The sequence below is a fragment of the Balaenoptera ricei genome, chromosome 9 (assembly GCF_028023285.1).
Source record: "Balaenoptera ricei isolate mBalRic1 chromosome 9, mBalRic1.hap2, whole genome shotgun sequence".
Classification (NCBI taxonomy): Eukaryota; Metazoa; Chordata; class Mammalia; order Artiodactyla; family Balaenopteridae; genus Balaenoptera; species Balaenoptera ricei.
Genome location: NC_082647.1, coordinates 56,227,001 through 56,240,063, shown reverse-complemented (window position 1 = coordinate 56,240,063; position 13,063 = coordinate 56,227,001). Strand labels below are relative to the sequence as shown.

Sequence of the window (13,063 nt, the reverse complement as noted above, 5' to 3'; positions counted from 1 at the left end):
AATTTTTTTAGGAGTAAGGAAGTCTTTCCTGGAAACCCCAGCTCCTCTTAGCAGACCTTCCCTCATAGATCATTGGCTAGGATCAAGTCACATTCCTTTTCTAAACCACACACTGGCAAAGTGAATGGAGTGAGCATGATTGGTAAACTAATTGGTTAGGGAAGAATTTATATTGAGAGACTGCCACCATGATGCCTTTATCTGAGGAATATGTAGCTCAAATTCCTATAACATAAATCCCCTTAAGTATTCCATAATTTATCAATCCAGAATATACTCTAATTTGAGTATATTAAAGTTGTTAAATTTTTTTTTAAGTCAAGACATTAAAAGCATCTAATATTGAGTTTTTCTTCATAAAATCTGTGTTTTATGGATTCTACAAGAATGGATCTGAAGGACAGAACCAAGAAGTTGCATAATGGTTCCCAGCTTTAAATGTCTTCACTATAGGCTCTGGGACTTCTCAACTAATGCTGCTTCTCAAATGCCAAGGCAAAGAAGAGGATAGGAAGGACAGGGAGAAATGATCATCCCCATTTTAACTAAGGCCTTTAACCCTTCTAAGCCACAAGCATTTTTATTAGTCAAACTAATTACGTCAGGGTAATGAAAACAGCGTTGGACAGGGACCCGAGGAATGCCCAGTTTTGCTATTTGCATGTGTGGTCTCGCATAACCAAGGAACTTTTCCCTATTTGCTTAGGTAACAGCAGGGTCCAGGCTGAGGTCTCTCGTGCCCTTTTTAACTCTAAGAAAATATAATGTTGGTGTCCTTTAATTTCTGCTATCTCCCCTTGCAAATAAGGAGAGAAATTGCTTCAAAGCAGATAACCCAAGAGAGAACAAATCCACCTGAACAGAACTGGGCCTGATCATTTCTGAAATAACTAAGTACAGCCTTTCTAAATGATCCCATGACCGAAAGCATTGTCATTTGTAAGGTCCAGAAGAAATGCAATGACTGGATCTCAATTACCTTTATCAATATGTATGTGGGAGGGGAACAGAGGCAAAGGGAGCATCTTTTATGGAAAAACATAAACAGGATAATATAGAAAACACTGCATTTTTAAACATCCTTCAGTTTATGAAGCATTGCTATTTGGTCCTTTGATCTTCACCACAACCTGGTGATGTAGAAAGAAAATATGTTATGGTCTTCATACTACAGATAAAAAATATGGACTCAGAGAGCCTGGAGGTGTAAAGTAACACTGGCAGAACTAGCACCAAAGCTGGATCTTTTCAATAGAGAAGTGTCTTTGGGGGATTCTACCTATTTTTGAGACCACTGACTTGCTCATATTTGTAAGATATTATATGTTTAAATTCTAGAACTGTTAGACAAACAGTTTCTAATAAAGTTCTGATTGGTTGGGAATCTCATTTGTTCATTCAATAAATACTTACTGAGTACCTACCGTGTGACATGCATACTTCTCCATATTGAAGTATGTTTATTCATATCTCCTGGATCTTCTCTCTAGTTTGAAAAGCCTCTGGTTGGCCGAGATATTTTGATCTTGAGTTTAAATCTCTTCTTTGGATTTAGAGTTAAATGATTATTCTAACCGTTCTATTCTATGCCTTTAAAACAGGAAATAGATTGACTGAAGAACTGAGAGCAAGGCATATGCCCCATTCCACACTTAATGCCTTCTTGGCAGGATACCTAGTGGGGCTTTTCACAAAACTACTGGCATAGTCAGAGAGAGAAACAGTTTGTTATTCTTAGATCTTTCACGTTGCTACACCTATTTAGCTATAAAATTGCTGGGGCAGATGAATGCTGCTTTTTAAAGTTACCTTAAATACCACTACTCTTAACCTTTTAACATGTTATCAGTTTGGCTAAACAAATTCACCAGTTTGTTCCATTATTATGAATCCATGCTCATGCCATGCACTTAAATAGCAAAGGAACTTTCAGGAGGGTGATTTAACCCCTCTTGGTCCAAGAAAAAAAATACCCTGGTGGAGGCTAGAAACAAGTCCTGGCAAGTAACAGTAAAACCAATGTTTTCTCCATAGACCATGATGATACTTGTAATTACAGTCACCTAAATCAAAATGATTAAAGTAAAATCATGTCTTTCCAGATGCTCAGCATACACTTCCTCCCAGTAAATTAAAGTCACCATTAAACATCTGAAATGTCTATAATTTGAACCACAGCTGCAAGAGAAGTCACTCAATTGTGAATTTGTTAGACCGTATGTTATTGTACAAGTGTGGGTTTTCTTTCATAAGGCCCCTATGGCCCCCACTGGGATAATTTTTAAAAGAATGACATTGACTTGTGCTCATAGCTACTCCATGACTAAGAGGTAGCAGGTTAAATAATAATAAAAAAGCTATTTTGGCAAATAACGCTTTTAAAAATAGAATTAGTCCTATGTTTCAGGTTTGAATTATGGAAAGAATCTACTGTTTATCATAGCCATCTCTCTCCCCTCCCCTTTCCACACCCCCCACACACACACCACTCACATCAATAGCGTCAAGATTTGGAGAGCTTGTCATAAATGATTTTAGAACAATTCTAAAACAACCGTTTAAGAAACAGTTTCTACTTCTTCCCACAAATGGAGCTATTTTCCAAATGAACAGATTTGTTTAATTATGACCTCAAGTGTCCAAGCCTCTCTTCCAATGGAGAAATAGACAAATGGTGGTCAAACAACCAAAGAAATAAGGGAGAGGGCGTCTGGATAATCCACAAAAAATAATCATTTTTTGAATTACCAAATTGGATTGCAATTTTGACTCGCCTCAAAACATTAAACTCATGAGTCTTCCCGGTGATTCACTGAGAACTAGCAGACAAGGTTCTTCTATAGGTGCCTCAATCATTTTAAGAGCCTAGATATGGAAGTAAATTGCCTCTTGGATAAGCCATCAAGAAAGAAACAGCCAGCTTCCTAGCCAGTTAGGTCTATTATATAAAAATGGAAATTTGAACTAGTACAAATTCAAAATGAATTCAAAGTTTAAAAAATTCAAGTATATTCTAATTATTTTTTCTCAGAAGATGGTTTCTATAAATCGGATAATATATCTTTTACATCCATTTAGTCTGGGATAATGGTGAAGAAAGCTGGGACTGGCTATTGACTATTCTTCATAGAAGATGACTTCCATCTAATATTTTGGCAAACTCTCTGTCACTTATATCTTTCTAGGCAACTCTTCCAACATTTTCATAATTTCTAAGCCATGGTCCAATTATCAATGATGCTATTCTTAGAGACCAGAGGCCAACTTCCATGGAGATAAAACTGCAGACTTTTCCTTCAATAACTTTCCAAAGCTCTGATTGTGAAAACAATACATATTAGAATTAGTTAAAAAGTTTCTGAAGAAAATGACTGACAGTGCTTACACCCAACACCAGGGACAATTAAAAATGACAATCTTTGGGCATGTAACCTGAACATGAGTACTTTTTGGTTTTTTTTTTTTTGAACATCGGTACTTTTTAAAAGCTTCCCAAGTGATTCTACTGTGCAGCCAGGGTTGAGAACCTCTGATTTGGTCTACCCCATTACTTCACAGAAATGAATATGGGAGTTCAGAAATATAATTTACATACAGTAAATAATCTAATTTCTATTACTACAGATTAGTTCTGCTTATTCTATAGCTTCAAAGAAATGGAGGGGGAAAAAACAAACCCAGTATGTATTCTTTTTTTTGTCTTCTTTTGCTCAGCTAAATGTTTCTGAGATTCATCCCTGTTGTTGCTTGTATCAGTAGTTCTTCCTTTTTAATTGTTACATAATATTCCATTGTATGAGTATAGCATTTATCTGTTGATGGATATTTAAGTTGTATTCAGTTTGGGGTTATTATGAATAAAATTGCTATGAACATTCATGTAAAAGTCTTTCTGTGGACATATAGTTTCTTTTCTGGGTAAATGCCTAAGATTTGCTGAGTCACATGGTAAGTTTATATTTAACTGTATAAGAAATTGTCACACTGTTTTCTAAAGTGGTTGTACCATTTTACAATCCCACCAGAATCTTTGAGACTTCCAATTGCTGAATGTTCTCATCAACATTTGGTATGAGTTTTCTATTGCTGCCATAACAAATTACCACGTATTTAGAGGCTAACACAATGTAAATTTATTATCTTCTAGTTCTGGAAGCCAGAATTCTGACATGGATCTCACTAGACTAAAACCAAAGTGGTGGCAGGCCTCTGTTCCTTTCTGAAGGCTCTGAGGGAGAATCCATTTCCCACTCAATCGGATTGTTGGCAGATTCAGCTACTTGAGGTTGTAGGATCAAGATTCTCATTTTCTTTCTGGCTGTAAACGGAATACCGTTCTGTTTCTGGAGGCCATGACATTCCTTGGCTTGTAGCCATCCTCCTCTATCTTCAAAGCCAGAAACCTGTGGTGAGTAGCGTCCTTTTCCCATCACATCTCTCCAACCCACTCTTCTGCTTCACTCTTCCACTTTCAAGAGTTTACATGATTAGAGTGAGTCCATTCAAATAATACGGGATGATCTCCCTGTTTCAATTATCTACCTTAATTCCATTTGCCATGTAATATAATATATTCACAGGGCTCAGAGATTTGTGGGGCTGCATTCTGCCTGCCACATACCCGCACCCTAGATCTTTATGCTATCATTGTCATTCCTTTTATTCAATACTTCTATATCTGTTATAAATTCCACTTGACAATGTTACTGATTTTCCTTTAAAATCGGTTGTCTTTCGCAAAAGGCCACAGATTGTATGATTTCATTTATTTGAGATGTTTAGAATAGGCAAATTCATAGATACAGAAAATAGTTCAGTGCTTTCCAGGGGCTGGATGAGTGAGTGGAGGACGAGATGACTGCTAATGGGTACAGTGTTTCTTTTTGTGGTGATAAAACGTTTTGGGATTAGACAGTGATGATGGTTTCACAACCTTATGGATATATTTAAATTGATTGTATTGTACACTGTAAAAGGGTGAACTTTATGGTATGTACATTATATCTCAATTGAAAGAATGGAAAAAGTCACTTGTCTTTGAAAGAAATTACATGAAGAAAAAAAAAGCAGATTTTTTTACCAGTCACAGGCTGAATAAGCTCTCTCCATGGGGAATCAACCCAGCTTCCCTGTTTCTGGCACTGTACCATATCCTATAGTACTGGAGGCTATATTGAGCAGTCTTGGAAAAAGGGATTGAAATGCCTGGCTGGACCTTAAACTATAGATACAAGCCCAGTTCAAAAGAATAATGAAGTTAATATGTGAAGAGAACTTTATTGTCTATATATACATATGTATTTGTGTGTAAAGGATACTAACCTCTAACATATAGATTAATGTACTTTACATATATTATTATTTCTTTTTCTTTCCCTATTTCCCTGATTAATCCTCCACTAAAATGTTTAAGAGAAATGGTGATAATTTACATCCTTGCCCTATGCTTGATCTCAGGGGGAAAGCATCCAATATTTCACCATTAAGTATAAGTTATAGGTTTTTGGTTGTTTTTTGTTTTTTAGTCAGAATAAGAAAGCATCTTTCTATTCCTAGCTTGCACTTTGTTTAGTTTTTAATTATCTTAATAACTTATTGATTATCATGTAGAAACAAGTTCATGTTATCTCAGATATAGCATTAAATTGAATCACCCAATGAATAGTGACAAACTTCTATGTGGTTGGTACTATTTCAGGTACCAGGACCCAAAGAAAAATAAGACACAGTCCTTATCCCGTACTTCCTCACAGTCAAAATGCTGTGGGGTTATTGAGAAGAAAGAAAATGACTTTAGTTGAGAGGAATCAAGGAAGGATTCAGAGAAACTAACATTTGAGCCAAATTTTGCAGGCAGACAAGGTGAGCACAGTATATTCCGGGTAGAAGTCACAGCTCGGAAATGTGAAAGAACATGGATTATGAGGTGGTGGGACGTGAGGCCAGAGGGGAAGTCAGTGTATACCATAAATAAAGTAAGTTAGGAAACTTGCTGACAGGTTTATACTGGATCCTGTGGACAAAGAGGGGCCATCAAGTTGTTTTAGAAAGATCAGTCTGCTGACAGTGTAGATGGTGAAATAGAGATGAAGGAGGTTACAGCTGAGAGACTAGGTGGGAAGCTAGTGATGAGAATCTGAAACAGGGGAAATACACTCAAGAGAAAAGGACAAAATATAGTGAGACTTAGGAAGTTAGAAACAACGGAACAGATTGTCCAACTGGATGTAGAAACTGAGGGAGAGGAGGAATCCATGTTTCTTTCCTGGTTTCCTGGGTAACTACAGGGACTTTGGAAAGGTGAAGATGCTGCATTCGGTTCAGCACATGCCGAGTCTGAGAAAGGCCACCAAGTGGAATGTCTGAAAAAAAGCTGAAAATGTTGGCCTCACACTCCTGATTATGATTTAGGATCAGTCCTGGTGAAGCTCTGATCCAGACGATGGATTATTAAAATAAATCTAGGATTGGTGATAAAAATTTGAGGGATTTATAGCAAGCTATAGCTCCAGAAGGGCTGCTAGGACCCATGCTTTCCCCCATTTAGTAGTCAGGATCTTTAACCTACATGTGGCATGGCCATCTGATGGTTCCAAGCCTCTTTAATCACTCTTTTCTGGGCTTTTGCTTGGAATTATTTTGACCTCCAACCCAGCTATCCTGGCCTATACCTAATTTTAACACAAATATGGAAGAATCCCTTTGTGGTCTGATTGTGCTATCACAACTGAATAAAAACCCAAATACAATTCTAGGAGGCTTAGAAGAGTGATGTAGATGACTTCTGAAGGCATTCTTGATGAGTGGCATGGGGTTTAAAGGGTGTATCACACAGCAAAATAACTTAAAATTTCTCTTTACCCATCCATCACTTCAAGGCCTCTGCATCAACACATTAGCTTCCTAAAAATCTCTTCTCTCTCCACCCCCACCTCACACTTTCTCAATAACAACTGCTACAGCTTATTCCTTGCTACTCTGGACTCTATTTCTATAGGGATAGTATATAATTAACAACACACAAACATACACACACACACACCACGAATCATTACTGACTTCAAAATCTCTTTCCAATGGAAGGATGAGAGGAAATAGATATGTATTAGGTATGTGTATGTTTAGTTGAAATGTAATTAAGTACAGATTAGATGCCTGGTTAATGATACCTGGAGAAAGTAGGAATCCTGTGTGGAAATGAGAAGGCTTTGCAAGGTTTGGGACTAAAGGAGAAGCAAGGCTGCTAGGAGTTGGCAGTGAAGGTGGGTGGGAGGAAGAAGTCATGCCAAACAACATAGCTATGATGTTGGACAGAAAGATTCTCTAATCACATCAAGGAAGAACTAACATATAATCCTGGAATGATAGAGCCCCATCTTTTTCCCTCTCATAGTGGATTGAGGGAGGAAATTGCTTCTTACCTGGTGAGTAGTCTCAGCCACAGCTGGCTCATGGTCCCTCTGTGGTGATTAATGGTGTGTGGGAATGTGGGTGTTTGGTGGGGTGGCCAGAGAATGCCCTACAAGGTGTTTGGGAGATAATGACCCTTCCTGTCCCATGCACTCCTCTCCTGGCTAGTCTTCCCCAGATGAAACTCAAAGGCCAGCATTCAAAGGAAGTACACACATTCCTTTTACAAAACGTCAGGAAGGTCCGCTCCTCTGGTGAGATGGGGCTGGGAGACGCTCTCCTCAGCTCCTTGCCTGGGTGGGCAAGTCAGGCTCTAGGGCAGGCAGAAATCCTCGTTTGAGGGTCCCACCGAGTTCCCTGGTCAGAGTGCTGCAGCTGAGCAGAGCAGCTGCTTGGGACTACTGCTCGGGTGCTGCAGAAAGCGTTCTTGGAATTTGACATGTTATCACTTTGGGACCGTTGACCAGCTGCTCCTGACTTGGCCACACGAAGGCTCAGACTGTCCCAGTCTCTGAACAAAAAATTTCACAATTTGTGTGGAAACACAAGAGACCCAGAATAGCCAAAGCAATCTTGAGAAAGAAAAACAGAGCTGGAGGAATCAGGCTCCCTGACTTCATAGTATACTACAAAGCTACAGAAATCAAGACATTATGGCACTGGCACAAAAACAGAAATATAGATCAATGGAACAGGATAGAAAGCCCAGAGATAAACCCACGCACATATTGTCACCTTATCTTTGATAAAGGAGGCAAGAATATACAACGGAGAAAAGACAGCCTCTTCAATAAGTGGTGCTGGGAAAACTGGACAGCTACATGTAAAAGAATGAAATTAGAACACTTCCTAACACCATACACAAAAATAAACTAAAAATGGATTAAAGACCTAAAAGTAAGTCCAGGCACTGTAAAACTCTTAGAGGAAAAGTTAGGCAGAACACTCTATGACATAAATTACAGCAGGATCCTTTTTGACCCACCTCCTAGAGAAAGGGAAATAAAAACAAAAATAAACAAATGGGACCTAATGAAACTTAAAAGCTTTTGCACAGCAAAGGAAACCACAGACAAGATGAAAAGACAACCGTCAGAATGGGAGAAAATATTTGCAAATGAAGCAACTGACAAAGGATTCATCTCCAAAATATACAAACAGCTCATGCAGCTCAATATCAAAAAAACAAACAACCCAATCCAAAAATGGGCAGAAGACCTAAATAGACATTTCTCCAAAGAAGATACACAGATTGCCAACAAACACATGAAAGGATGCTCAACATCACTAATCATTAGAGAAATGCAAATCAAAACTACAATGAGGTATCCCCTCACACCAGTCAGAATGGCCATCATAAAAAGGTCTATAAACAATAAATGCTGGAGAGGGTGTGGAGAAAAGTGAACCCTCTTGCACTGTTGGTGGGAATGTAAATTGATACAGCCATTATGGAGAACAATATGGAGGTTCCTTAAAAAACTAAAATTAGAACTACCATACTACCCAGCAATCCCACTACTGGGCATATACCCTGAGAAAACCATAATTCAAAAAGGGTCATGTACCACAATGTTCATTGCAACACTATTTACAATAGCCAGGACATGGAAGCAACCTAAGTGTCCATCGACAGATGAATGGATAAAGAAGATGTGACACATATATACAATGGAATATTACTCAGCCATAAAAAGAAACGAAATTGAGTTATTTGTAGTGAGGTGGATGGACTTAGAGACTGTCATACAGAGTGAAGTAAGTCAAAAAGAGAAAAACAAATACCGTGTGCTAACACATATATATGGAATCTAAAAAAAAAAAAAAAAGGTTCTGAAGAACCTAAGGGCAGGACAGGAATAAAGACACAGTCGTGGAGAGTGGACTTGAGGACACAGGGAGGGGGAGGGGTGGGCTGGGATGAGGTGAGAGAGTGGCATGGACATACATACACTACCAAATGTAGAATGGATGGCTGGTGGAAAGCAGCTGCATAGCACCGGGAGATCAGCTCAGTGCTTTGTGTCCACCTGGAGGGTTGGGATAAGGAGGGTGGGAGGGAGATGCAATGACGAGGAGATATGGGGTTATATATATATATGTATAGGTGATTCACTTTGTTATAAAGCAGAAACCAACACACCATTGTAAAGCAATTATACTCCAATAAACTGTTAAAAAAAAAAAAAAGATATTCCATCCAAAAAAAAAAGATGTTGCAGAAAAAAAAAAAAGCAAAAAAGAAAATGTCAGGAAGGTCTCACTGAGAATTATCACCTGGGAACACCAGATTTTCTATTTCCCTCCTACCACCGAAGGATGTGGAGGGTGCTAACAGACTCAGACCTTCAGACTGAAGATGTTTTCCACATGGATTATCCCCCTTTTCCAACCCTCTTTTTCTCTCCCCAATTTCCTCTCCTGTCGTCCTATAGCTCCTTCTTCTAGACCCCCAGTCCAGTATCCACACCCACTCTTCAGGAATCTCTATTGCTCCTCACTGGAGTTTCCTCCCTTATGCTCTTTCCAGTGTTATGAACTGAAGCTTCTCAGGCTTTGCAGACTCCAGAGCGGATTTATGCTCTGGGTTTATGTGTTGAAGAGACAGAAAGTACCTGTCTGATTCATTTTCCCTACCAGCGAGAATTGTGGCTGATTTCCTCTGGCCCTAAGAAGCAAGCATATTCATCAAAGCTTATCAAAGCATATTCATCAAAGCAAGCATTCATTTTCACTCACCGCACCCCTCCAGCCCCCCCCCCCCAAAGACCTCACAGTCTAGTTTCATGTGAAGAAAGCATATTTCATGGGAAACCGTAATGCTGACATCATCATACTAAGGAGCATTGGGCCCCCTCCATTATGAGAGTCACAACTTGAGTGTGAATGACTTCATTTATTGTGAATGGTTATATCTGCAATTAGTGGGTCTTACTCCAGTTAGATTCCTCTCTCATGAAGGAAATAGACCAGCATGCATGTGTTAGGTCTCGTCCATTTTGCAATAATAGTTGCCATTTGTTGATATGTAATTTACTTTGCACACTTAATCTTTTGTAATCCTCACAGTGACCCAGCATGGTTCATATTATTAAACATTTCAAGAAGAAACTGGGGCTCAAAGAATTAGAGAATTGCCCAAGATCTCATGGAAGGTGAACATAGATGGAGCTGGTATTTGAACCCAGATCTATCTATCTGTCCATGATCTTATCACTGTGTTGTGCTACCTCTTAGCATGAGGTGAGCAGAGGGGAAACCAAAAGAAATATCACAGGACTCTGGACTTTTAAACCAGGTGCCCATGTGCTTATTAATTTGTTAGGGGGAAAACTAAAGCAGAATTCTTCACTCTTTCTCCCTTCCTCCCTTCCTCCTTCCTTCCTTCCTTCCCTCCCTCCCTCCCTCCCTCCATCCCTTCCCTCTTCCTTCTCTTCATTATAGTAATCACAGAAGAATCAGACATAATAGAGTGTAATACTGCCTCAAACCAATGTCTGGGTAAGAAGCTATGAAAATATTCTATTGTTTTATGATCCTATTTAGAGTGAACATTATATTTATAGATTTTTCCCTGAATACACATTAAGGTAATACTGAACTTTTGCTAAAAATTATGCCATACATCTGTGCTGACAGCTTGTTTCCTGAACACAAATCTTTATCTACAACTTTCAGCTTTCAATATTTTTGCCAAAGAAGTAAGTTAGGACATTAAAAAGTCTAGAAAGAAACGTAAAACAGATGGGACTAGATTTTGTGGGGAGTGATGGCCATATTGAATTTAATGGAAACCTAGTTAGAGGGAGGACTAAGAGGAAAATCCATGAAGCATACATAGGGAGGGCCCTGGCTTGGGATGGAATCTCAACAATGCACAACAATTGGCTTACAACTGTAGGTTGTTCTTGAAGTTGGGTGTTCTTTAAGATGGAGTAAGAGGCTGGTCATAGGCCCTTCCTATGATACAGGGCAAATATTTTCAACTATTGGACAGTACTGATATTTTGTGAGTCTAGTGTTTATTCCTTTCACTTGCCATCCTGGGCAAGTGAAGAGCCTGGGGCTCTGACCTAGGATGAGGTCCCAAGATCCATGGCTAAGGCACTGGTTGTAGCTATGGTCCTGGAGCAAAGGAGAGGTAAATTTGGAGGGCTGGACTGGACTGATCTCAGAGAGCAAGAGCCCACTAAAATTTGAAGGATTAGCAAACGGCTTGGCCAAAGTGGAGGTTGCTGGTTCAGGAGGCTGAACTTGGAGGCAGTGCTCGGCAGATAGAGGGACTCTTTTCTGTAGTATCTACCCATAGCCCAGAAGAAAGGTATAGGGGGAGTCTGCAATTAGTGCAGGGTGATACCGGCAGCAGCGTGCATCCTTAGACATATAACCAGTGAACCCTCTTCGTTCCTGTTTGTTCAATCCCTCCCTCTCAACTGGCCTATTCCCATCAATATTTAAATATTAAATACCCTCCAGTCTCTCCTATTTAATAATAAGAAAAGAAGCCCCATTTAATGTTGCTTTCCCTTTTATCTGCTAGCCCTCCCTTTTCTCTTCACAATGAAACTTGTCAAAACTCTATATCCACTTTCTCCATTTCTTCACATTCCATAACTCCTCTAAAGACACATTTCATTTTGGCCTTTGTTCCATCTATCTAACAAAGAGCCATCTAACAAAATGGCTCTCTCTAGAGTTACCTGTGACCATCACATTGCTAAATCCAGCAGACAATTTCCAGTTCTCATCTTGTTTGATACTCAGCAGCATTAACCTCCACCCCTCCACCACTGATTGCTCCCTGCATCTTAAAACCCCCTCTCCCCTTGGCCTCCCCCTCCCCCTTCCCCACTCTTCATGTTTTGCTTCTACCTCTCTGGCTGCTCTTATTCAGCCTCTTTGCCAGTTCTCCTCCTCCGACCACTGAATGTTGGAGCTTGTTAGAGCTCAGTTTCAGGCCCTCTTTTTTCACTTTACATTCTGTTGCCAGGCCACCTCATCCATTCCCATGACCTGAGTTACCGGTGCTGATGACATACCTCTCCTTTGAGCCCTAGACCGAATTCTAACTGCTTATGCAGCATCTTCTCTTGGATATAAGGACCTCAAACTCATTATCTGTAAGCCTGAATTCATTCTTTCCTTTCACATGTGTTTTTCTCCAGTGTGATCTCTCTCAGTGAATGGCATGACCATTCATCCTGTTGCTGAAAAGCTATGTAAAAATCATTCTTGACCCTTCCTCTTTCCTCGCATCACATGACCAATTCATTAACAAGATAATAAAGACTTTTATGTCTTAAAAGTGTCCTAAATCCTTTCGTTTCCATTCTCCTTTATATAGTCAACAGCCCAATCCAAACTACCATGATTTCTCACCATGGATCACCGCAATAGCATCCCAGCCCCACTTTTACTAATTCCTCCTCATCCAGTCTGTGTGTCTTTTCAAAAAACAATTCTGACCACATTCCTACCTTCCTACTTTCATGTGCAGTTAAAACTATTCAAAGTCCCTTCCTTCACTTTTGGGTTAAAGAGCAGTGTCCTTAACACACTCTATAAAGCCATGCATAATCTGGCCTCTACCTACCTTGCTCCTCTTCTGCCTTCACTACTCTCTCTGTACTTTATCCTTCAGCATAGGGCATCT

At 39.5% G+C, this 13,063-nt stretch overlaps 1 protein-coding gene across 12 annotated transcripts in view; it reads left to right on the top strand.

The window, feature by feature from the left end:
* Positions 1 to 13,063, top strand: part of MTERF1 (mitochondrial transcription termination factor 1) — a 589,841-nt gene that overhangs the window by 308,675 nt on the left and 268,103 nt on the right. For 9 of the 12 annotated variants that reach the window (XR_009505037.1, XR_009505034.1, XR_009505033.1 and 6 more), the window contains one exon: positions 4,148 to 4,408. The exons of the other annotated variants lie outside the window; for them this stretch is intronic. The gene's annotated coding sequence lies outside the window, so the exon portion shown is untranslated. The remainder of the gene's footprint in view (positions 1 to 4,147; positions 4,409 to 13,063) is intronic. 12 annotated transcript variants of the gene reach the window in all.